This window comes from Lonchura striata, chromosome 5, assembly GCF_050655825.1.
Source record: "Lonchura striata isolate lonStrDom1 chromosome 5, ASM5065582v1, whole genome shotgun sequence".
In the NCBI taxonomy this organism is placed as follows: Eukaryota; Metazoa; Chordata; class Aves; order Passeriformes; family Estrildidae; genus Lonchura; species Lonchura striata.
Genome location: NC_140707.1, coordinates 51,623,496 through 51,649,536, shown reverse-complemented (window position 1 = coordinate 51,649,536; position 26,041 = coordinate 51,623,496). Strand labels below are relative to the sequence as shown.

The window sequence follows — 26,041 nt, the reverse complement described above, 5'->3', positions numbered from 1 at the left end:
GCCAGGAATGTAACCTTGTTCAGCCTTTGCACCAAATGGTGTTCTGGAAGCTTTGTAGGTCAAACTAAGAAATGACTACGTATCAGAATAAGCTCTCACAGAAAACTAGCGAAGAATAAACACATACACAGTTGGTTTACCCCTGATCTCACATCTTTTGTTCTCAAAACACCTTCTTATATTTTAGAATACAAAACTGTCACTATCAACTGTAGACTCAGCATAGTTACTATAATGAATGATAATTTTCCTTTTCACAAACTCTCACTATTTCACACTAGCAATTATCTCTCTCTTTTCCTGAACAGAGAGAGACCAGCTGCTTTTTCTCTTGAATGTTTTACCAATGCCTATCAAAGTCAATGCAGAGTTCTTGTACTCAGCTGTACTCAGAGGATTTTTGATCTTGCAGGATTAGTTTGTATTTTTTTTTTCAGTTTTCATGTTTCATCTAATAAGAGTTACTATGTTGGTGTACAAACTCAGAATAATTTGCAGCTACAGCAATTCTAATGCTGTAAGGAATAAAAGTGACTCAGTTGCTTCTGTGATGAGGGGCAATTGCTCCCTCTGCTGTGTAATTCTCCTGCCAGAAGCTCTGCACTTGCAGTAGTCATTCAATTTTGCTTGCGCTGTGACACAGTTATGTTGCTGGGTGTTGGTACCTTGTGCATAGTAGAAATTTTGAGAAGCCTTCAATCCCTAGACTTTCAATACCATAGTACTAATTTTGTAGTCACTGTTAAAAAATAATTGCATTTTTATATTTATAAATGTTAGCAAAATAAAAAACCCAATAAAATAACTATCAAATATTTTTAATTCTGAAAGTTATCACGTTTATTAATCTTTTAGATACAGCATTTCTAGGATTCTGGTTGTATGAAGTAACACAACACAAAGACATTTTTGATTTCCATGAAAATGGAAAAATCCAGTACTTTCAGTGGATTTCCATGTGCAGAAAATACACTGCTCCTTGAGAACCTTTCATATAGCATAGACAGTATTAATAAAATCCCTCATTTTTATTTATGTACCACTGACAGAGATAATAGGTTAATAATTCCTTAGTGGTGGTGGGTTTTGGGTTTGGGTATTCTTAGCTTTTAGTACTTTTATTTTGTTGTCTTTGTTCTGGGAAAGCTTGGTTTTTAAGGAACAGACAAGCATCTCAATATTGTTAATGTGATTCCTGTGGTAGAGAAGATGTTTCAAAAGGGGAACAACATTTCCTGGAATGTCATGCAGCAGCCACCTGATCTCTTGAAGGCTGTTTTCCAGGCAGGTGCCCAAGGAAGAACACTCTCAACTCTTGCAAGTTTCTTGCCCTGGTACAGGGGAGTGCAGCTTCAGAATGCTGGAGTTCCAGGTATGCTTCAGAGGCATCCAATGTACAAAGAGCCACAGAAGTCTGAAGCAGAAACTCGTTCTCATCACTGCAAAGCTCACCAGTGTGTCCTGAGCAATCATGTACCATTAGATGGCTCTCAAACTGTAAAGAACACTTGCAACATAGAGTCATAGAATAGTTTGTGTTGGAATGGTCCTTAAAAGGTCATATTGTCCACACCCTTGCAATGAGCATGGACACCAGCTAGAACAGATGCTCAGAACTGCATCCAGCTTGACCTTGAATGTTTCCACGAACAGGGCATCTACCACTTCTGTGGGTAACCTGTGTTTTATGTTTCACATCCTTCATCATAAAAAATTCTTCCTTATATCTATTCTAAATTTACCCTCTTTTAATTTAAAAGCATTATCACTTGTCCTTTAGTAGCAGGTCTAAAATGTCTGTCCCTATCTTTCTTATATACCACCTGTAACTACTGGAAGGCCACAATAAGGTCTTAGAGCCTTCTCTCCTCCAGGCTGAAGAGCCCCAGCTCTCACCCTTTCCTCACAGGAGAGGTATTTCATCCTTCCGATCATTTTTGTGCCCCTTTTCTGGACCCACTCCAACAGGACTAGTTCCTTCCTGTGCTGCAGACCCCAGAGTGGTTTCAGTGTTCCAGGTGTGATCTCAATGGAGTGGAGCAGAGGGGAAAAGTCACCCCCTTAGCCTGCTGCCCACACTGCCTTTGATGCAGCCTGGGATATGTTTTGGCTTTCTGAACTGCAAGTGAATGCTGTCAGTTCATGTGCAGCCTCTCAGCCTCTAGCACCCTCAATTCCTTTTCCTTCTCAGCTGCTCTCAATTCCTTCATCCCCCAGTCTGTATTGATGGGGGGTTGCCTCAGCTCAGGTTCATCACCTTGCACTAGGTTTCATGACGTTTCCATGGACCTACTTCTTGAGCTTGTCCAGGTCCCTCTGGATAGCAGTCTGTCCCCCTGACACGTCACCTGTACCACTCAGCTTGGTTCTTGCACTCAAACTTGCTGAAGGTGCACTCAGTGCCACTGTCTATGTCATTGATAAAGATAAAAACAGTGCTCATCCCAGTCATCTGAGGGACACCACTTGTCACTGATCTCCATCTGGACATTGAGCCATTGTCTACTTCAGCCAATTCCTCATCTGCCAAACAGTCCATCCATCAAATCCACCTATCTCCAATTTAGAGAGATGGGTGTTGTGAAGGACTGTGTCAGAGGCCTTACAAATGTCCAGATAACAACCATAGCTCTTTCCTTGTCCACTGATGTTGCCTTCATCACAGAAGGCCACTGGGGCTGACTTGTCTTCTTGCTGACAGATTTCCAGTTTCCACTGTGGGCTAGGAACTCCTCACAGGTGCATGAGCACAACACATTTATCACAATGTTCTACTTGGCTTATGATCATAATGGGATCTGGAATGGGAGAGGGTATTGGTGCTGTTTTTTGATTTGTTTTAAATACATCAATGCTTGTCTTTGAAGTTAATGCCTTAAAAATCATAATGTAATACAGCCTCACTGGATTATCTTCTTCCACAGTTGGTTACTTTTAAAGTTATAGAGCAGGTTTCTCTCATATGCACAGGATGCAGAACTACCTTATTTTTATGCCTTTCCCTAGGTATCCATCTTTGGTTTCTGTTCACAGTAGCAGGACAGCAAGATGAGTTCTTTACATGCCTCTATTCAGGCTGACTGTTTCAGAGTTGATTCTGCTCTGGGATTGCACATTCAGTGATGTGAGGTAGTGTTGGAGACAAGTTATCAGGCTAGACTGGCCTTTGGTCTGACCCAGAACAGTTCTTGTTTCTTCTATCTCTGTTCTCTCTGTTGGGTCAGCTTTGCAAAATACCTTGTAGGTCAGCTGAAAGCTAGCCAAAGGTGTAGCCAAAGAAGAGAAATGTTTCATTTCAAGACTCATCTCAATTAACATTTTCTTTGTAGTCACTAGACATTTTGCTGCTTTATTTCCATTAACATGGCCATAGTCTTTCCATCTGGCTTTTCCAGGTATGAAAAGTTTACCCAGAGGGTAGATTGAATCTGTGACAAGTAAAGATATACTGTCTGTTTTTATTCACCTTCCCCACTGTATTGCTGGAGTTTTTATATTCTGTGGACTGAAAAAACACAAATACTGAATTGAGTCCACTGTTAATAAAAAATGATCTCACAAAGATAGGTGCTGAGGATATGTGACTTGAATAAGTGATTAGCAAAAAGACCTGTGATATCAGCTTGAGGAGACACTTAACTTGTAGGTGGTTTGAGTTTTCTGTGTTTTTACTTAGTATAGTGCTGTGTTTGCTGGAAATGTGAAAAGTGAAGATGAAAAATTTAAAGATCAGTTAGTGAAAACTATGTGTTTTTTTTAGATTTAAGGGGGTAAAATAACATGCCAAAGTAGCTGAAGAGATATTTCTACCCAATTTACAAACTACAGTCTGGTATAAAAATCCTTTTATTATAGTATCTACTTCTTTCTGTTTCTGAATAACTTTCAAGAGTGCAGTGAGTTCAGAGCTGACAAACTTAGCTAGATGTGAGTGTTATTTGGATGTTTCATATTCTGACACACTGGGAGTACAAGGTTGTGATGGCTTAAAAGGTTGAATCTGGAACATTGCTGAATGTTTATATAAAATGCATGTAAAAATATATGAGGAAGTGTCAGCCAGAGCACACAAATGCATGGAATCCATAGCCATTGATTAAAGTTATGTTGAAATAGTGTGTTTGAATGTTTGCTCACCATCATACTGAACATTTCTTATGTTTAAATGGAGCTTCCTGTGTTTCACTATGTGCTTATTGCCTCCTGTCCTGTCACTGGATGCCACTGAGAAGAATCTGGTTCTGTCTTCTTTCTTCTTTCTGAATAGGTATTTTTGCACATTTGCAAGATTCTCCTTGTATCTTCTTTTCTCCAGGTTAAACAATCTCACCTCTCTCAACCTCTCCTCGTATGATAGGTGCTTCAGACCCTAAATAATCCTTGTGACTCTCGTGCTGGGCTTGCTACACTACGTTCATGTCTCTTGTTCTGGGAAGCTCAGTCCTGGATGCAGCACTCCCAGTAGGATCTCACCAGTGCTAAGCAGAATGGAAGGAACACCTTCCTCAAGCTGCTGGCAATGCTCATCCAGTCCTGGAGGCTATTTGCCTTCTTTGCCACAAGGGCACATTGCTGGCTCATGTTCAACCAGTATCCCTAGATCCTTTTCTTCGGAGTGTCTTTCCAGCTAGTCAGCCCCATCTTGCACTCGTGTGTGGGGTTATTTCACCCTTGATGCAGGTTTTGGTATTTTGCTCTGTTAATTTTCATGACCTATTGACCAGGGTCCTTCTGATGGTAGCACAAATCTCTGGTGTATCAACCACTCCTCCCAATTTTGTGTCATCTGCAGAATTGCAAAGGGTGAACCCTGTCCCTTTATCCAGCCCATAAATGAAGATGTAAAATACTACTGGCCCCAGTATCAACCCCTGATGTACACTATTAGTGACTGGCCTCCAGCTGGGTTTTGGGCCATTGATCACAACCCTTTGAACCCCTTGACAGTGCAGGAAGTTTTCACTCCACCTTACAACCCATTTATCCAGCCCATGTTTCATGATCTTCTGAGGAATTTCACAGTTAGCTAACAATTGCCAAGTATGAGTAGGAAATCGAATGAGTGTTCTTCTAAGATATATAACATTTTTATTGGTTAGACAGTAGCAATGTGTTTCTACTGAATTTGTTTGATTTTCAGTTAACAGAGAAATTCACAACTCCTGCTTTGTTATTTTTGCATGGTTGAGAGCAGTGTCAGATTAATTTTGTTACAAAGAGTGAATTGATCACTATTCACTGCATAGATGATTCAGTGAAAGTGTGAATTCAGTTATATAAATTATTTAGTTATGTGTTGCATGTAGAAATATGTGTGAACAATATTAAGGCTGTGTGAGGATTTCCCTCAACTCTTAAAATAGTTTTATTTTCAACAATTTAATTGTCCTTTTTGCCAGGTCACATCATGAGTGAGCTCATATTACTGTATACCTGGAGGGCAGAGAGTTTTGCATGAGATCTGTACAGAATAACAGCAGAAACTGAATTAGTGCCCTTTCTGAGAGCACCTATTTGATATTTTAATCTCTTGTGTGGGGGGAATCAAGAGCTGCTTCGAGGACCCATCTAACTGAGCCACAGCTAGATCTCAAAGAACCAGCTTCTCCAAACTGTTTGATGTCACCACACACTTTGATGCTTTCCAAGTGAATTTTTCACTGTCACAAAGATTGCTACTTGCTATTTTAAGACGTTATTTCTGGTTCTCAAACTTGGGAGTGAGAATCTGTTCCTGTTTAGGTGTTGGATGATATGATTGAAACACTTTTGTCTCCAAATGGATAAGGAAGGTCAAAACCTTTCAAAGTACTTCTTCCTGGAAGCTGATGCAATGCAGTTGGCTCTGGGATAAGCCTCATGCTAAGAGATTCTGGTTTTGGGAAAGGACTGTGTTTGAATATTGCAACTTTGGACAGTCTTTGTTTTTAAGACCAATGTGACTTCAGGCATTAGTGGCTATCAGCTACAGAGAGAGAACATAGTGCACCTGATCTGTGGAAGCCTGCAGCTAGCAGCTGTACCGGGAGCTCTGCCAACACGCGGAGTTGCTCAGGCAGGAGGAATCCAGAAGCAGTGCTGCTGTTCCAGCTGCCAGCAGGCAGCTGCTCTGCAGGTAGGCTTTCTTGCTCTCTTCCTGTCACCCAGGCTGGGTAAAGGGGCCAGCTATTAGAGACTAGTGCTTGCAGTACTCAAGGCTAGGTTTGAGTTTAGACTAGGCTCCACATGTGTTGTGAGTCAGTACAATTGCTCCCAGGAATAATCCCATGTTTCCCACCAAGTAGAACTCAGCCTGGTAACCCTTGGGTAAACTCTGACCTGAGCATCTCTAGTACCCACTGGTTTAAGCACCTCTAACCAGCTTCCCTTGTACCAGGTCTCAGCTTTCTCTATGGATATGTAGGGCCTGCCTATGTACACAACACTTGGTACTAATGGAGAAGACAATGAAAAAGTCATTGGAAGTGCTTGAATGGATGCTGATCTATGCTTGTGGCTGCCTCACTCCTCCATAAAGGCAGGCAAATGCTGAGAGTAGCATGGGTTCCTAATATAAAACTTGAAATGCACTTGCCTTTTCAGTGCACTTTTGTTGGTTTTGAAAAAGCTTTCTAGTGGAAGATTCTCTGCCCATGGCAGGGAGGGTGGATTAGATGATTTTGAGGTCCCATCAAACCAAAACCATTCCATGATTCCATGGAACTGTGTGGTTGTGAACAAGACGATTGAAAGACCTCGTTGGAAATACTGAGTTTAATGTGGAATGGTCCAACAAAGCAGAAATGGAGCTTCTTGGCAAGACATTTATAACAAAATGGCATTATTTTTGGCTGGAGAATGGAAGCAACCTTATATGTGTTACAAATCACAGATAAGGAAGTAATTGTATGTAGGTTCCAGATCAAGACTATTCTATATGGATCAAGACTATAGTATATGGATTATTCAGTGGATTGTTTAATTTGAATAAAACTGGTTAACAAAGGACAGGGATGAGCTATCAAATGTTGGGAGACAGTTCACTAAGGTGGAATTTATCTTCAGGTTTGCTTGATTTTGTTTATTTTCTCTTCTGTGAGAAAAGTTTGGTGTAGTCTTGTGAATAGGGGCCATGGGACTCCTATTAATTGACTTCTGCAGGTTTTTATTCCTTTATGAACTACACTGTAAGTCCATTTTATTTTCAAAACTATTGTCATTACAGTTGTGACTGTTTTCATAATGGGAAGCAGTGGATTAAGAGAAAATAGTGAGATTATAAGTGACAGGTCTGAAGCCAAAGAAGGAATTGTTAATTGAAATGACTGGTACTAAGGTTTCTATCACTTCTGACCACTTGTGGCCAGGAATTGGTTTGTGAGAAGTTACAGAGAGGGCAATACTGAAGAAAATAAGGAAATCTGGGAAGATTAATAGGTTTATTGTCAAAGAAGATCTGAGAAATATGCAGGCTCAACTTTCTAGTCCTCCATACTAAAGAAAAAAGAAAAACAAATTGTATTTTTCCAGAAAAAAAAACAGTAGCAGATGTATCCTGGTTCTGCCATCAAGAAACTTTTCTTAGTGTATCAGTTTCTTCTTTGCAAAATGAGGATAAGGGATTGGGCATGGTTTGAGATCTGTACCAGTAAGTGGAGGCTAACACAGCACTACTCTCCTTTGATGCTGGATGCTCACCATGATGGAGGACTAACAACTTGCTGGCTAAATGGTCATATGACAAAGGAGCATATGACACAAACAGTGGCATTTCTGATTCTGCATAAATTAATCTGATTTTTTTCAGTTTCCTTTTATATTTCTTTCCCATGGAAGAAAGTCAAGCAATTGTTTTTTCCAGTGCTGAGGTATAAGCTACAAAGCTGATTCTGGTGAAAAAACAGACTATGATCTCTTGGTGATTGATCAAGGCAGGTGATTTTGAACTTGGTTTTAATCTATTATTTAAACAATATGCTAAGTTAAAAAAAAACCCACTTGAATAGCTTCACGTTTGTTTCACCTTTATAATTCTTAGTGGTTTTTAAAAATAATAATTATATTCACTGTAAACAAGTACATTTATAGCTTTTACTCTGACTTTCACAGGCCTGTTGACATCACTTCTTGAGCCACTGCACATAGGAGTACAGTTCACATGGTACTCCCAACAGCTCTGCTTTTTCCCAGGAGTGTCAGATCTCCTGTGTGTATGTTGTAAAGATCTCTTCTGTGTGGGTGTGAAGTATTCCACAGGTATTTATGTATGGGGGTAGAAAGGGACACCAGAAGAGAGTGAATCAAAGAGGACAAAAGAGCGTGCATCATGTCTGAAAGTCTCTCAAAACCTCATTAGCTCTAGAGTCAGTAATGCTGTTGAATCCACAAGCATGTGTCCAAGTATATTAGCATGTGAGACAGACAAATTTGTTGAAGGCCACCAGGCATCCAGCAAACATCAGGATCAACAGTGGGATGCCTGACTCACTTTGGGACTGAGGCAGTAGTGGCTCCTCTCTGCAGAAAGCAGCTACAGGTTCAATACCAGCTGAGACAAGGGACCACTTGAAACTTTCTGAACCCCTGGTAGCCCTTGTAGTCTCAGTACAATTTTCTTCTTCTGATGGAATGGCTTATGTTGGCCTCCCAGCTGTTGCTCCAGTCTGGAAACTACCAGTTAATGCATTTTTGTGAGCTTTCTGAAGGGAATGTATTGCATATAGTTATCTGTTATTGAAATTAAGAGCTTGATTTTATTATTGACAACAGCTTTATTAAAAAAAAAAAAAAGAAAGTGTCCTTGTAAATATGAGTTGTGATGTTTGTCTTGCTTCAACTTGATATTTTCAACATATGCACTGAGTAATCCAGGCACACGGATAAATCTGCCTCAGTTCCTCAATGATTTCTGGCAGGTAATGGAATCTAAACAAGCCTGGAGGATGAGGCAAGGTACTTCAGCTGACACATATAGGGTCTGTATGTCATGGATGGGGCCTTCCTGTATTCTGTTCATATACATTTGTAAAACTATTATACAGATTTATCTAGACTGGTCAGGTTATTTTTCTGGGCGGCACATTTCTTAGGCACTAAGAAATGGGGGGGTTGGTGGGTTTTTTGGTTTGTTTGTGGGGTTTAAAAGTTTTTTTTGTTTTGTTTTAATTTGACAAGCTGGATTTTGGATAAAAACTATAATTTATTAAAAGTTGGCAATAAAATATTAAAATTTTATTAAAGTGTGTGAAATATGTTCAGCACATTCACAAACTTAAAAAAATATTAAATTTTTTATTTTAATTTATTTAATTATTTTTAATTTAATTTTTATTTTATTGAATTTTATTTTTAGACATTTTATTAGTATTTGGACATTTCCTGAAGAGTAGAATTAACAGTGACATACTGGAGGACAGAAAATTTTATATGAAAGAAGGAACGTCATCAACAGATGAAAATAGTGTTGGAATATATAGGGGAATAGAAGGAATGGAAGGGCTAAGCCTTAGTTTGCCATATTTTGGTAGTGGTAGATGCCACTCTCTTCTCTTTGGCTCTTAGATGTGACTGGAAACAGGAATATTAGTTTATTTCTTTTTGAATTCCCAGGTGAATTTAATCTGTCATTGAGTTAATGCATCTGATGAAAATTGTCTTTTTTCACTTTCTAGCTAGCAATAGCAAAACTAATTAAGGCATAATTTTTTGTACAATGAGAGGTGGAAGTACTGGAACAACGAAAACACAAGGTTTTGTTCTGTGGTGAAGACTGGAAATATGCTTGTCACGAATAACAATGTTTTATAGAAATGAAAGACTATTATGTAAATTTGTATTTGTCAGAGATGCAAAATGGAAACTAAGTACCAGCTCTGCTGCCAGTGTTACACAGACCTTTGATTATGAAAGGCTGAGTTCTGTAGAGCACACAAGTGCACAAGAGACAGGCTGGTTGGAGAAAAAACTCAAGACTTTTATTCCCTGTAAAGGCAGTTCATTCAAAGAAGTGTTCAGACTGCTGGGAATATCTATTTCACTCTAGGCATGCTTTTGCTGTATGCTTCAAAATAGGGCATAGTTTTAGCAGTCCTCTGAAAATTTTAAATCTGCATGAAACATGGCAAAAGCTTGTAAAGATAGTAGGATGGCTTTCAGGAGATCAAAGAGCAGCTTTTAATATTCAAATGCTGTGACCATGTATCCATAAAAAAAAAATCTCGTAAAATCATTAACCTTAAATTTTAATGGAAAAAGCAAAACCTGCTAGTTCTCCAGATCCTTAAAGTGAGATTTCAATTGACTTTGAGGCAAGGATTTTGCTCAGTAATAAAACTATTAACTGATTCAGTTGCTACAGTAATAACTTGTTTGTGTTTTGCTGAAAGGTGATTTAGCAAAGCAGAACACGTCTCTCTACAATTCTCAGTATGATGTCTATGAAGAGCCATCAATAGGTAAATTTAAAATTTAAAAAAAAATGCTATTTTATTAGCTTAAGATTTAATTTTCCTTTTACTATTATGGCATAAGTGTAAGCACCTTACAATTAATGAAAATATTAATGATTTGCAAAGCTGTGTAAGACAGAGAAAAAGATGATTTTTCTATTAGCTATGTCTCACTTATTCATTTCACCATCATGTGAATTAATCCAATATTAGGCACCAAAGCATCAAATGTAATATTAACTACTGGGAGATGTTATTTGCCTCATATTGCTCACCTATTGTAATCTTAAATTAAAAGACCTAATGGAATCCAGCTCATGAGACAACACTTCACTGACAAAAAGTCAGTGTTAATTCAGGATCTTCCCCTTGATTGAACAATCACTGTAGGAAACTGAGTGGAAACAAAATTTGCTGCAGACCTCATAGTGAAGAAATGCTTCCTTAGTTCATCAGCTCAAAGATGTTGTGGCAGATGTGTGAGGAGAGAAACAAGGTGTCTAAGTACACAAGGTTCACCTCATAAAGGGAGTTCTCAGACAAAGATGGGTTGTGTTATCTTCTGTGATGGCTACAGCTGATCCTTCTCCTGGCCCTTCCTTGAATACACTTCCTCCTTGAATAAAAATTATCCAGTGCATACATAATAAAGAAAAAGGGTAAAATATTCTAAAGTGATTTTATTAGCTAATTTAAAATCTTCATAACCTATTTGAGATGTAAAGGTCTAAAATACTGTACTCATAAGAAGTGCTTTTCCAACATTCATAACTGAATTCAAGTTCTTAATCTTCCAGGATAAAAGTTTGAGTGTGCTATTACAAGAAATACAGGATGAGCACAAGAAGAGAACTGTTGACACCAAAATCACAGATTTGCTCACTCACCTTTGTTCCAGACCAAGCATCATCTCCAGAGAAATAATTTCTCCATCGTCTTCCTTTACAAATTACATCCATACACAAAACATTCTTTGTTGATGCTTGTACTCTATTAGCTTCTCATTCGTAAGTTTGTGGTCCCCAAAACAGATCAGGATATTGGTATTGTGTGTGTCCTTGTGAATCAAAAGACCTTCAGCTCCGTGGGGCTTAAGCTGTTTTACTTAAGGGAGGCATTGCTGCAATTGTATACCAGGTTTATCCTGTATTTTTCCCACATGATTGTATTTTGAGACTAAAGACAAGTCTGTGATGAGTTATGGAGTATGGGAATTTGGTGACTAATGACTTTAATTCCTTCTGCTGTTGTATGGGTCTGTAAAAAGAGAAAATCTTAGCAGAGCATGTTGTTCAGTAGCAAGGTGAGGTTTGGATAGGGTGATAGGGCCCTTCCAAGTCTTGTGGTACCTGTCTGTCTGAGTTAAATGACACCTAACCTTGGTCAGGCCTGGAAGGACACTTTTTGTTCAAAAAAATAAAAAAATGTACACGGTGATAAGACCATTTCCTTTCTCACAGTGTCTCCTTTAATGTCAGGCCTGAAATATGAAGTCATTAGGGGATATTAAAACAGTGCTGACAAACTAATTAACAAAAGACATTACGCCGGATGGGCTCAATTTATCCTTTTTAATGGTTCTTATAAATGGGTGCCGCCAATTAAAATTAATAAAGATTTACCAGCGATTGCCCAGCATACACTGTTAAAGAGCTTCACTGAAGGTCGCCTTAAAGTCAGCCTTGTCAAAGCTGCAAGTTCAGCTCCCAACACCAAGCCATGCTGAGCTACTCTCAGTTACATTTTCCCAGGCAGTTTCTCTTTCTTTGTGTTTGGCTGAAGTTTATACACTTATGTCTCTGTCTGTCTAAAATCTCATCCATCTGCCTGTTGACTCTATTAAAAAATATCCCCCCATGCACTATTAGATTTGTCACAGTTTCACAAAGGAGAATCTCAACAGTCAGTATAATGAGAACTTTGTTCTTTCCAAATCTGTCTGTTATGATGAAATCCTTGACTAACAGCTTTCATTTTAAACCACTCTTTATTTTCTTGCTGTCAAATTAAGGTACAACAGTGTCCCTGCTTTGGGGAAGACTATGGATGATCAAGAATGTCCTGTGTGGCTGTAGCTTTGGTCGGTCTATTGGTTGGTCTAGACCAGACTAAGTTCTGAGGTCTTATGGCTTCCAGCATTTCTCCATGTGTAGGTGATAAGATATTAAAATATGAACTATGAATGCACCAAGGGAGAAGTCTTGGTGGCAAAGAATCATTTCTTTGCAATCTGTCCACCAAAGGAAAACAAGTAGGAGACTAGCCATGCAGCCATGAGCCCATCTCTGATGTTCTGCCCTCCATTTTCATTCTGTAAGGCAGTGGGTCAGGCAAACTAGCTGAATGCCACCCTTTTTTTCACCCTTGATAAAAATGCTGTCAGAAAGACAATAAGTGGATAGATGGAGATGCAGCTGTAGCTTGTGCTGGGCTATGTTGGCAGGTCTGTGCTGATCTCTGTGTCATGGAATGTATCAGCTGTAATGGGCAGGAGACAGACTGTGGGAGAAGGTGGAATTGTCTGCTTGGAAACTGAATTATCTGGCACAATCTTTTGGCATTGCTGCTATTAAGGATTCCCCAGAAGGCAGCACTAAGAGACAGCTGCTGTTGTCATCTCATGCATATTTAAGTCTAGGTTGTCAGTGTGAGATGGCAAGATGTGCTGATACTTTTGGAGAATAGCAAACAGTTCCAGATGCATTACTCTTCAGTGCCTGGGAAGCAACTGTGGTATGCTGGAAGAAGGACCCCAGAAATGGTGTCCTCTGTTTTGTTCTTTGTAAAAACACTGATGAAGCACAATAAATTAACAGTTTAAAAAAAATAAATAAAATGAAAGACCCATAGGAGCAATGCTAAACATAGTTTTACATAGAAACAGCTCAACTGATTTTGTGGGAGACCACCTCAGATTGCCACAATCAGGGCAAAGTGACCCTGCTGGGTAAGTTGATGAAGGTTCAGGGAAATGAGAAGGATTAAATCTCTAACAACTTCAAGAGAGCTGAAGCTTCATGTTGGTGTATAACTGTAACTATCTCACTGTAACTAGTTCCTTACTTTTTTTTCCTTTTTCCACCTCATTCCCCCATTTTGAGTATGCTAAGCACATGCAGGAAATCTATACATTATATTCCAGGAGTGAACATGTCCTCCTTGTGAAGCTGAAAGGATATGACAACAGAGAAAAGATTTTTCAGATTTTCTCAGCAGGAAGAGAGGGAGGGTGTAGAAGGAGAGGAAGGAGAAAGGGAAGAAATAAAATCTAAGAGAAACTGGAAAGAAAGTTAAAATTAATCATTGTTACTGAGTAGTCTTTCAAATTGCTCTTAACCCTTGCCTGATATTTTAGTAACTCCTCTAGATGAACACTGATAAATCCTTTTCTCACCTACAAGCAGTATTCTTTGGCAGAAAGGTACATGATTTTTTCCAATTAGGAGTATGACACATGGGGACTAAGGGTCAAGCTTTGGATTTTGGAAGCAAATTCTCTGCTCTATTGAAACAAATCAACTGCAAAATTATAGGATTAGAAATGTGAATCCATCCAAGGTTTTTCAGAAATGACCTGTGGGTTCAACCTGTCTCAATTTCTGTATTTATTTCTCTTATATTTGCTGTATGAAGACATCAGACTCTGTTCAGGAGCAGAGACAGGGTACAGTGGTACAACAGCGGATGGAAACTCTAAAGCCATTTATTTTAAGTGGAGAAGGGCTAAATCTGTTACCAGGCTTCCTGTAGAGTGAAGCTCTCATCTATGGCTATATCTAATGATTTCAAAACACATTTCATTACAGAGCTCTCTGAATTCCTCTTGAGTTGACTAAATACCTAAAAGCCCCAGCAGATGCAACAGCTATGGGACCCAGTTGCCCAACACAAATTCTCTGTTGGTTTGTCTAGTGAGTCTACATTGACGTTGATGACAAGAAGGTGTTTGCACACCACTTCAGCATTGATTTTAGTAGTATGCAGAGTCTGTACTTTTCCTATTTCACTTGTTTGAAATATCTTTTTCTGTAGTGTTGAAAATATCCTTGAAACAAGAATTTTGTTGAATCCAGTTACTACCTTGTGTCCTATTACATTTAATGCCATAGGACTATAAATTGTTTACTGTCTCATAGTAAAATTTTGGCACAGATATTTATGGCAGAGGTCTTAATCTTTGCAAATATCCTTAAGTGTCTTTTCCTGTACTACATTAAAATAAGCACAGTCCTTTAAGCTTGTGATGCCTAATAATGATGATTAAAACAAAGATTTTCTTCAGATAATTATTTTTTCCTCTTCATTTTCTTTTTTCTATTTCTGATGCATGTCTAAGAAAGAGATTTGTAGTGTGCCTGTAAGCTGTTCCATGTTTGCTATTCACTTTTCATGTTAATCTGGAGAAGGGAAAATGAAGAAAGAAAATGCATCTTCTAATTTAAGAAATATTCAGATAATGGCAGGAATTGTATGTTGTGTGGTAAGACTTCTCTTACCAGATCCCCTACCCGTCTTGCAGCAGAGGATGTTATGTTTTTCTAACTTTGTACTACTCAATCTTCTTTAGTTTCCAGTTGCTTTGCAGGTTTTCTTGAGCTAGATCCCCACTAAAATATCAAGTTAAACAGGCAGAAAAAACAACAGGTGAAAATGATAAGTGAAAAGCAGCAAAGCACTGTGATTTCAAAAAGTATAAATAGCAGGAAAGAAAATAGAATGTGAGAGATTTCACTGTGTTATCAAGCTTTGTTTCTACAAACAGTGGCTATTCTGGAATTTCCTTGGCTTCATCTCCCACAGCGTGTAGAGCTGGGGGCCCATAGTGATTAATAGTGGCAGATGTCTCAGTACTCCTTTGGATCTTTGCATCCTCATGGGCCATGTCACCTAAACATCCTGGAATCTTCTCATGCAGAGACCACACAAAGCCCCCTGCTATTCAGGAACAGTCACTGTTCATAAGCTTAAGTCTTCTCTGGCTTGAAAGTTTGCTTGTGTACCTTTGGGTATGAGCACTCATCCTCCCATATGCAGTGACTGCCAACCAGACTTTTTCAGGGAGTGTTAGCGGGGAGTAGAAGGGTATATGTGCTGCAACCTGGTTCCAGGCTACTAAGGTTTTCAGTTTCTTCAAACAACCCTGCACTGAGGGATCACTGGCTTTTGTCTGCACTCTTGACGTACAGTACATTAATCGTGCCCTCCCTAATTCCTGCTTCAAGATAAATCTCTTGCGCTCCCATTATTGGGCTAATTGCTGTGGATTATATGGCAGTCAGTTGCTCTTTGGCAGGGAAAGATTAATGGAGGACACTTCCTTTGTTTTGATTTCATTTGCTAATTGCTGTATGGAGAGGTGGTTATGTTAATTCATCCTCTCCCTCTGTTAGATAGCAGGGTTTTGTTTGGCATGTGCTGGGAGAGGAGTAGTTGCCAGGAATCCTAAATGTTTCTTTGTCGCACTCTGTGGATTTTGGGACGGTTTTAGCAATTCATAGACAGAATGCTCATATGTTTATATGCTTTTTTTTTCCTGTTTCCAGGCATAGGATGTGCTAATTATAGGTGCACAAAATGATGAATAAAGAATTTTCTTCATTTTTGGTAGGGGCTGAATAATCTGGTCATTTGTACTTCTGTCAGACTCATGGCAGAAAGTCAGGACCCCACTGAAAAACCTGGGCCTTTTAATTGAGCATGTATGTCACCATTCTGGCCCCTGGACAGGAGGCAGAGCCTGTGAATGGAGTGTTGTTACTAGCTCTGTTTTTATTAGGTAATTTAAAAAACAACTGTCACCAAGTGTGCAGTTTTCTCAGCTTTAGATAGATACAGCGATCTGAGAGAGCTGGACAGATAATTAAACCATTCACACTTGTTAACCAGAAAGGAGTCCAAGCCAGTCACTAGTGAATGAAAATTGCTGCCATCTGTTGCCTGTTCTTTGGCTTTTGCAAAGTGTCTGGATGTCACTCTTTCCTGCTGAGACAGATATTTCCCACTGCACATCTGCAGTCCAGGATTTGTGCTGCCACCCCCACCGCAGCAGAGATGCCTCAGAACAGAGATTTTATTTGAGTAACAACTAAAAGGCATAGTTGTGAGGAATCTGCCCAGTGCCTTTTATAATTTAATTGCTCTATGAATAAATGAGACCCCTCAGTCACCAGAGTTATCAGCTTGACAGTTTTTACTAGACTAAAATTCTTTTGATCCAGTAGCAGCAGCTATTAATTTAGGGATCCAGACATAAAGTCTATATTATAGAAGACTGCCAGTCTTTTTGCCAAGAAACCTGTCAGCCAGTTCTCCTAGTTAGGGGAAGATGAACAATCTGGCCATCTTTAGATCTGGATGTTTCAAAGACCTTTAAATTGAGCACAATAAGATCAACCATGGATAGTGACAGAAATAATTGTGCTAAACTATTTATGTTTCTGATTGTAGCGAAATGGAAGGAGAGGATATAGTTATCTTTGGATTTATAAACTCTAATGATGATGATCATTATTATTAAAATTCCAGTGGAAGCCTGTCTTCACTTTATAAGAGTATAGAGCATACTTACCTGCTCCAGACTGTTCATTATTTTTCTATTGCTATGAAAACATCCTCTTTTTGATAAACTCCTCAGAAGGAAACATTTTGGGGCCTCTCATAATTTTGTTGCTCCATTGTTATTGCTATTGTTTCAATGTAGGCTCCCTGCATTATGTCACTGGCAATTTCTGCTGTGCCTGTATTACTTTTTGCATCCTTTTTAATCTTCTCCCTATTGCTGTGAGCTTAGCCTACAGAGGATTTTCTTGGGTGAACAGTAAAATTCCACTTCCTATAATGTCCATACTTCAAATAACCCTGCAATGTCATATCTGTTCTTCAATATTGCTGGATTACAAGCTAGGACTCTTCAGGCCCTTCCTTGATCTTCTTAAAAAAACCCATAATTTTCTGTTAAGAGTGCATCCTGTATGAAAACTGTCAAAATTGCTTTGTGTAGGTCTTCAAACTGTATTTCATGTCTCCCAGGAGGATGCTGATTTCAAAAATTTGCCAGGAGGTTTTAAGACACGGCCCTATTTCAGGTCTCTCAGAAGATGGCTGGGCAGGCTAAGCTCTGCTCTGTTAAAAAGAGTTCGATTTGGAGCACTTGGAACTTCTCCCATGTCAGGTTGACAAACTTCAACCTCAAGCAGGTATCTTGGTATAGAGTAGTCATTGTCTGGAGTGTGAAAACAGGTTTTCAGAAATCTCTTCACCACTACTGAGAGCATTAGAATTTACCACTCATAATGTAGCTGGAAAAACTGCTTTATTTTGCCATGTGTATCACTGCTAGAATGTTTCTGTAATTGTGAGTGAGGGTGGGAGAAACATGAAACATTACAGGTTGTTTCATGTTAGAATGAGTTGAGATAGGCTGTGACTAAGAGAGTTTTACAGTGGGTGTCTGAGAGAAGGCCCACTATGAACTAAGTCATGTGGAAATGATTCCAAGACATTTAATGTATTTTGCAATTCATAATACTTATTATCCATGCTCTCAAAACACTTTCAAGAAAGGTTAATGCTGTGAGAAGCCTTTAACACAGGGGCTGCTGTTTTGCATGGAATAAACTCACAAAATCACAGAATGTTGAACAGGGCAAGCTGACTGAGAAATACAGAGAGGAAAGTTGGTTAGGAAAAAGATGAGGCTCAGCTCCTCAGATGATTAAACAAGCTGCAGTGCACAAGGTACTCATTTGCTCCAAATAAGCTGTTTTTGCCCCAGGAGTCCTAGCTCTTAGTTTATGTCTAAACTCTGGCTATTGCTCCCTACTGTGAACCATCAATGAAACAATTGCAAGGCTAGATAGAGGAGATGCAGTTCAATAGCAGGGAACAATAGCATCTGCACACCAGGACCTCTTCAACCTAAGGGATGCAACAGTCAGAGGCCTGTGAGGACTCTTATGGCACTGAGAACAACAGACAGCATTGCCACCGTGGCACTGAAGCTGTGAAGCCTAAAGGTAAAGTTACTAGTGCTCCCTTGAAACAGCAAAGAAAAAAATGTGCTACACTGACTTAGCACTTAGCTAGAGGTGGCCTTCATCGTGCACGTGTGTGTGCATCTGATGGTTTAATTGAGATTATACATTTTTAGTGCTCTACTGGAAACATGAGCTTGCAACACACGTTGTTGCTGGGAATATGGTCTGGCATACACCAGTCAATTGGAAAGTAGTTCTTGATGAAACATCATTAGCAGCAAAATCACCAGGAGAGTGGAAATGATTTCCATAGGCCACAGAATGAAAACCAATAATGCTAAAAGTATTGGTTCCAGTTCCTGGCAGTTCCTGATAAACTTGAAAGCTGTGTAAAGGGAAGGGGTTTAGGACATTTAGTCACATGTCTCTACTACTTTGCCAGCTGTTGTTAGTTCTAGTAATAACTGATTCCTCAGGGTGACTTTCCTGATCTCCTAATCTTTTAATTAGCCAGAACTGATAACAAGGAGGTGACCTCTATAGACCGGGCAATGGAAATTATACTGAATCCCAAACAGAGGGGAGACTTACACTATTTTAGAGTTAAAAACTCTTATTATTTAAGGTATTATTGTTTGTTGTTCGGAATGTGGTGTTTCCCCTGTGAAATTAAACACAGATGGAGGACACAAGCATGCAGCTTTGAAAGACACCAGAGATATTATTAATGTATGTGCTACAGGAACAGATAATGATAACCCCATGCATACCCACAGTACACAGATATTTTATTTGTGCCCTGTGTAGAAGAAATACCATCTGTAGCAATGGATGGATGGGTACTTTTGACAAAGTCTGCTAATTGCACTGGATGTTTGGACTTCCTCTGCCTTCCTTCCTGCTTCTGTGCTAAAATTTGCATATTCACTTCATGTAGAGATGACTCCCAGTGTTTGTTGAGAAGTCACTGGAATCTAAGCACATGCTTTTGATGAAGCTGATGTTGATTGCCTAAAAAAAGGAAATCTGTCTCTCCCATAATGCTCTACATTATTTCATCTTCCAAGCCAGCTTCCGCAGGAAGTGAGCTGCTGGACATCCTCCTTCCCAAGTCAAAGAACCCACAGAAATCAGTATCTGCTCTCTGATGTGCAGGTCATATTCTTGTGGATCCTGTAAACTAGCAACCTCGTAAAGCAGGAACCAGCTAGTATTCTCTCAGTAAGGAAGGTAGCCCATTGTTTTCAAACCAGTGGGGAATACACTGTTATGTACCTATCAATATGCAAGAGAACATAACAGAAAGGGATGTACCTTGCATGCTTTTCTGTTTCCTCTTTGAAAATAAAAAGAAAAATCTTGGCAAGGAAATGTAGAAATTATCATCATGGCATATTTCTACATCTAAAGTATGTGATGGGTGTTTCAGGCAGTTTTTTTCCTCATTGAGGAGAGACCTAAGGGCAGATATGGAGTCATATGAAACCATTTTACTTCTCTAGCAGTATTGCTACAGCCACGGCTTTGCTTAACATGGCTGTAGATGGCTGTTGTACAGCTGTAGATGGCTGTTGTACAGCTGTAGATAGCTGTTGTACAGCTGCAGATGGCTGTTGTACAGCTGTAGATGGCTGCTGTACAGCTGCAGATGGCTGCTGTACAGCTGAGATGCACCACATCTCACCAGCTGCTGCCATGGGGGAGCCCATTCCCAAGGCTTAGCAGTATCTGTGCCTTATTAGTCTAGAAGTGCAGGATGTATGGAAAACCCCTTCATGTTATAGTACTTTGTCTTCCAAGGAGAGTTGGTGTTGAGCAGGCAGGAGGCAGACAGGCAACTCAGTGGTGAGTCTTTCATGGTAGGATATGGAGGATATTAGGAGTTTTGAAATGGGTCTGTGGAGCTTTTGTTTTTCTGCCATTCCTATCAACCTGTGGTTTAAACAGTTGTTAAAGCTGTGCTTCCTGCTTGTTTTTAGAACAATAAGCTAGTTGGGTTGTACACATCCAGTGAAGTGGAAATGCCTGTGTGTTAGTTATTCTTTTGATCTGCTTACTCATGCAGAGGAGGTAGAGATGAGCCATAACTACATGGGTCCAGTCACTATAGAACCATAAAACAGATTGACCCTTAGCCTAAAGCTGTTATAGTTTATATGTAACTGAGTTGATTTTTAGGAGAAATTATGGCTTGTTACAAAATATTTGAAATACTTGAAGATTCTTTCAACTCTGTAAAATATATGTACTTATCAATGGAGACTATAATGCTCAGCTGTGCAAAAACCTTGGGTGATTATTAGGGCCTGACTATGGGAAATTATTTAGACCACGGTAGTTAAGGGAACTTAAGCAAAGCAGTTCCATAATTTCCTATAATTTCAGAAGGAATGCCACAAAAAAATTAACTTTGTTGCAAAATGAAATTTAAAATGCAGAATGCAGCAAGGCAGTATCCTTAATAGAGGTCAGAAGGGTCATATCCATTGATTTTGATTTTTCTCCAGGGGATATGGTAATACTGAGAATACTGTCATGTCCCACCCAAGCTGAATTCAGATATAGGGAGTTTGAAAATTCATTTAATCAATCTGTAATTCTTGATTTGGTTTCAGGGGGGAATGTATGGTCAGTGAAATAACAGGCTGGCTGTGCTTTCTGTTCTCCTCCCAGAATCTAAGGGAAGCCCATGATAGCCCAAGATTATTGCCAGAATATCTGTCTGGCTGTTTACAATGACTGCCCTATCTTCAATGATTCCTGCATTGCAATAAGGAACAAATAAAGATTTCTCATTCTAATACATGTCCTGTTCACTTGCTTGGACCCTCAAGAAGAAATTTCCTTCAATACAGCAGCTGGCAGCTGTCCAAAATTGATTATAACCAGAACCACTACCCCAAGAGAGTATCTGCTTTTTCTGGGAAACAGAAAATGCACATCAATCAGAAAAGCACACACAAAGGCAAGCCATAAAATGTTAGTAGACCTGACCACAGATGAAGATTTCTGGCCTTGATACAAATTGAACTATGTAATGCAAAATCAGTTCTTGAGCTTCCAACTCATCATAAGCAACAAATTCATCTTGGGTCTTCCAACTTGTGCAACAGGATAAACCCTACTGTTCTTAAACTGTCTGTGGCTCATTCTCTTGACTGATCCTGCTCCTGTCATCAGTTCATTGGAGCAAGTTTACAGAAATAAAAATATGTGGACTGAAAAATGTAGTGCTGACACAGTGTCTAAGTACTAAGTACTTAATTATCTGTACTAAGTACTAGTACTAAGTAGTAGAAGTACTAAGTTATCTGTAAATGAGTCAACAGAATCCTACAGACCTGTCAAATTAAGACTGGACAGATTAGTGAGCCCAAGAGAAGAGAGTACAAAGGAACATAAAATGTCCAACAGAAATTTGCTCGCACATATTTTAAGCCAAAAATGAAGAAAGAAATTCTGAAACATGTAGTGAAAAATGAGGCTTGTAAACAAATAGAATTGAGGTAAAGAGTGGGAGGTAAATATACCTACTTATACTGTAAGGAAGTTATAAGGTTCTTCAGTAAAGTATAGGGATGATATTAGCTGAGGGTATCACTACATCTTTTTCAAGCCACGGGGACAAAGCATCAAACAGACAAAAACTTCTTAAAGACTTACTGTGAGATCAGTCTACACAAAAGACAGTAAAGATTCCCAACAAACAATGTAACTGCTAATAAAGTAGCACAGCCTAAATATATTTAGGCTTTATTTAAGCATCAGCTAGTGCTTGCACATAGATAATATGGACAATGGGATCTCTAGGTGAAGAATCTGAGGTCTGCAGTAAAAGTGAATGGCTCCAGTGAGGAATTCTGAGTGTCTGTTTTTACAGAGCACTCATCTTCAAAATGTTTTGATCTGCCGTCCCCATCAATTAAAAAAAAAAAAAAAATTGAGCATGCTCCACAAAGCCTGGGAGTTAGTTCCTTAATCTGCTAAGATCTCAAGGAGCTGCCTGATTTTCTTAGCTGATGCACACCCCTTGCTTCAGCTGGGATGAAACCCAGGGTGGGCCATGCTCTGATGGAGACACCATAAGGCCACAGGAGACACTAGGGAAGAAAAGTAAACTACTAAGGCTGATGTCTATAGAGAAAATTCAATGCAGTGCTTAGATACCCACTGCTTGAATTGATTCTCAGAGTCCCCTGCCATTGTTCGGGTGGATGTTTGCTGGGAAGTGTTTTCACTGTTCTTGGAGTCTATGGAGGAATGAAAATTATTTATTCTAACAGATAACAGTTTGGACACAAAAATAACCATTTCCATCTGGCTGTAAATAAGGTACTAAACCTTTCATTAGAACACTTATTTTTGATCTAAAATACCTGTTATTTATTTTTGATCATTCAACCTGTTGACTATTAAAAGCTTGACAGTAGACAATCAAGACATTTCTGGAAGCTGGAATTTTCTCTTTATAAACTGTTCTAGTCTTAGACATGTATAGTTTGTAATTTTTCAGTATGATTTGAAAAATGCAGTTCTTCATGTTTTTTTTACTCTGTTTAATAAAATTCATTTTTGAGTTATGTAATGGCATATTTAATGTTTAGTAATACTGTGATTTTATTTTAACTGCCAGCTATCTGAAAGATGTATCTAAGTGATTTCAATGGCTCATTTTTAGCTGTAGCAATCTGGGAGATCAGCCTATAGGGTAGAAAAAGTTTAATTTCCAGTGTTTTTACATGCACAGGCAAACCCCTTTTTTCTTGTCTTTCCTGTGTACCAGGGATCAGGAAGAATGTTAGTACTTAGTAAGATTTCTCAGTTGTCTGGAGTAAAGAAAGGAAATGGCCTCTGTATTTGTTCTTCTTAATTGACTTCTGTTTTCCTAGTAGAAGTTTAAAAATCCATTGCAAATCAAAAATTTTCTCACTGTTGAGCAACATGTAATTCCAGGAAGATTAATGTAATACATCAGATTAATTCTCCTGTTATTTGGATTAACATATTTAGCTAAAATCTAATTTCTTAGTCCAATTTTATTTACAGTCCAGGAGTTTGCAAGGTTATATGGATTCAGTATTCAATAAGATTGAAGACTTAAATTGTGGAACAGGAAATATGATCTTAAATATATTTTAATATTGTTAAATCTATTTTAATCTTGTTCAAAATTTTGCATTTTGAATTTCCATGGAAATACTGATTTTATTTTGGTGTTCATTGCCTTTTAATTTTTTTTTTTTTTTTTTTTTTGCAAATACCTACATGCTGGTATACTCTGTATAGTAGTTCCTCTGACCAACAGGATAGATAATACCTATACCAGTCTGAGTCAAGCAATAGTGTAATTTAATCTTCACCCATTTAGGATCCTAATTTTTGCATTTTATTAAATTAAAAAATCATAGGTTCATTTTTTATCAGAAGATTAATTTGTGTCAAGATCGAATTGGATTGAAATCAAAATTCAATTAAAATGCACAAATAGCTTTAATTTTTTTTTTTTTTGGTTACCTATCCAGACTGTTGGGGGTAGTTTTACTTTAATCTTAAGAAAATATTTTTTACTGAAAACTGAATATTAAAAATCCATCTATACTTAGGGAATTGAACAGGTTGTTTCTGTTTGTTCATGTCTTTTGGTATTTTAAACTAGCTTAATTTCCACTCTCACATGTTATTTTTCTCAATATTTTGTAAAAGAAAAAGAAACTTTCCTGACTTTTCAGCTCCCAGTTGATTTTTCAGCTTTCAGTGAACAAGTCTTTGAACTGAACTTGTTGAATAAACCAAAACATTTCCCTGTACTAAGAAAAAAGGCTCCCGTTGTCAGAATAAGATTCCTTATCTTTTAAGAAGCCATGAATCTAGAAGTTTGGACAGTGGGTTATGTGAATTTAGTGGTTTGGTTTAAAGTGCCAACTGAGAACCTGTACTACTTGCTCTTTTCAAGTTGATGTTTAAACAGGTTATTTAAGAAATCCCAAAAGGGAATATGCTTCTGCACTTCAGCTGTTTTGGTTTACAGTCCAACAGACGTTTAAATTACCTTTGTAATGTTTCCTGCATGTCCAGTGACAGCAGCAGTGCTGATTGAGGAGCAGGTACTGAGTAGGTTACATGCATACATATTATGCTGTAAACAGTGAAAACGTAATCTCCCTCCCACTGCTGCTGAAAGATAGGTATTCATAATTTCATTATATTCTTTATGCCTAGAGGTGAGTGTACTTTTTTCTAAGCAAATTCTAGTTTTGTTTTTTTTTTTCCTCTTCACTGTGGAGCATGAGAATAAATTAAGGAAGCCCATTACACACTGAAAGTCTTGGTCAAAAACCAGATTAGAATTAGGGTGAAGGTATTGCCAGCCCTAGACTGACCACTCCAGTGTCTCTTCAGCTATTCTAAGAAGATTAATCTTGTTCATTCAGAGAGGCCCTGTTCAGGTTTTCTTAAAATGCAGCCTGCATCATCCTTTGCTTCTTGTCACCTGTAAGGCCATCCTCTTGCATTGTCATAATACTGCTAGATGAATTTAGTTTTATTTTCTCTCTGTTTGTAAATTTCTTTACCAAACGGTTGACAGCAGGACCCAGCTGTGAGTATTGTGGAGTAGTCCCAGGAGATGAATGGCTGTCCCTCTGTTTCACACTGGAATGTCTGTACTCCTGTCCGTGGGGTACCTGCATTGTGCTGTGAACCCCCTCTTCCTTCCTTCTGGGTTCCACTTTTGTCCAGGGAGCCTTCCTGCTTTCAGGCTGAGTACCCCCTGTGAGTATGTAACATTGGTTTATTTTTTTTCCCCCACGGCTCCCTTTGAATTCTCTCATTTAAAGCCTGGAGCTCTTTTCAGCCAGCTATTCAGCCAGCAAAATTTATGACTACAGACTGCTTTCCTTTAAGTTTCTCCCGTAGATGTGTTTAAAGCATGGTTTGAAGGAAATCGGGATGGAGAATCTTGCTCTTTTTATGATGAATAAATGTCTCCCATTCACACAAAAAAAACCCCAAAACCACAAAAAAACAAAACAAAAAAACCCCAACCCTCCCTAAACCCAAAAAAACCCCAAACAAAACAAACAAACAAAAACCCCCAACAAAACAAAACAAAACAAAACAAAACCCCCAAAACCCAAAAATACCAAACAACAACAACCAAAAAACCCCACAAACGTGTTCTCCCGTCTCTCCCTACTCCCAGAAGAAAAGCCTGCATCCTTTGCTATGTTTCCTACGGAAGGGCTCTTTGGAGAGGTCGAAAACAGGGAGCTTTCGCCATCCTTCACAATAGAGTTGTTGAACCCTTTTTATCCTAAGCAACAACCCCTCTTTACTGCGCTTTTCACCCTGCTTAGAAGCACGGCCGAGTTGAAGCCGCGCGCTGCGCTGCCGCGGAGGAGCGGCGGGAGCGAGCCCCGCCCCAGGGCCCCGCGCAGCCAGGGCGCGGAGCTCCGCTCGGGGCTGCTCCCGCCGCTCCGCCTCTGCCCACCGGGCGGCGCCAGAGCTCCGCGCTGGGCTCGGCGGGGCCGCGGAGCCCCCGCAGGGCCGCGGGCAGCGCCGGGGCTCCCCGGGCTCGGCGGAGCCCCCGCAGGGCCGCGGGCAGCGCCGGGGCTCCCCGGGCTCGGCGGAGCCCCGCTC

The 26,041-nt window shown here is 39.2% G+C and overlaps 1 long non-coding RNA gene across 1 annotated transcript in view; it reads left to right on the top strand.

Moving 5' to 3' along the window:
* LOC146767371 (uncharacterized) overlaps window positions 1-25,526 on the top strand; it is a 36,621-nt gene extending 11,095 nt beyond the window's left edge. The window contains exons 2-3 of the long non-coding RNA XR_014956064.1: window positions 10,365-10,433; window positions 11,225-25,526. This is a non-coding gene — a long non-coding RNA (uncharacterized LOC146767371). The remainder of the gene's footprint in view (window positions 1-10,364; window positions 10,434-11,224) is intronic.
* The last annotated feature ends 515 nt before the right edge of the window (window positions 25,527-26,041 follow it).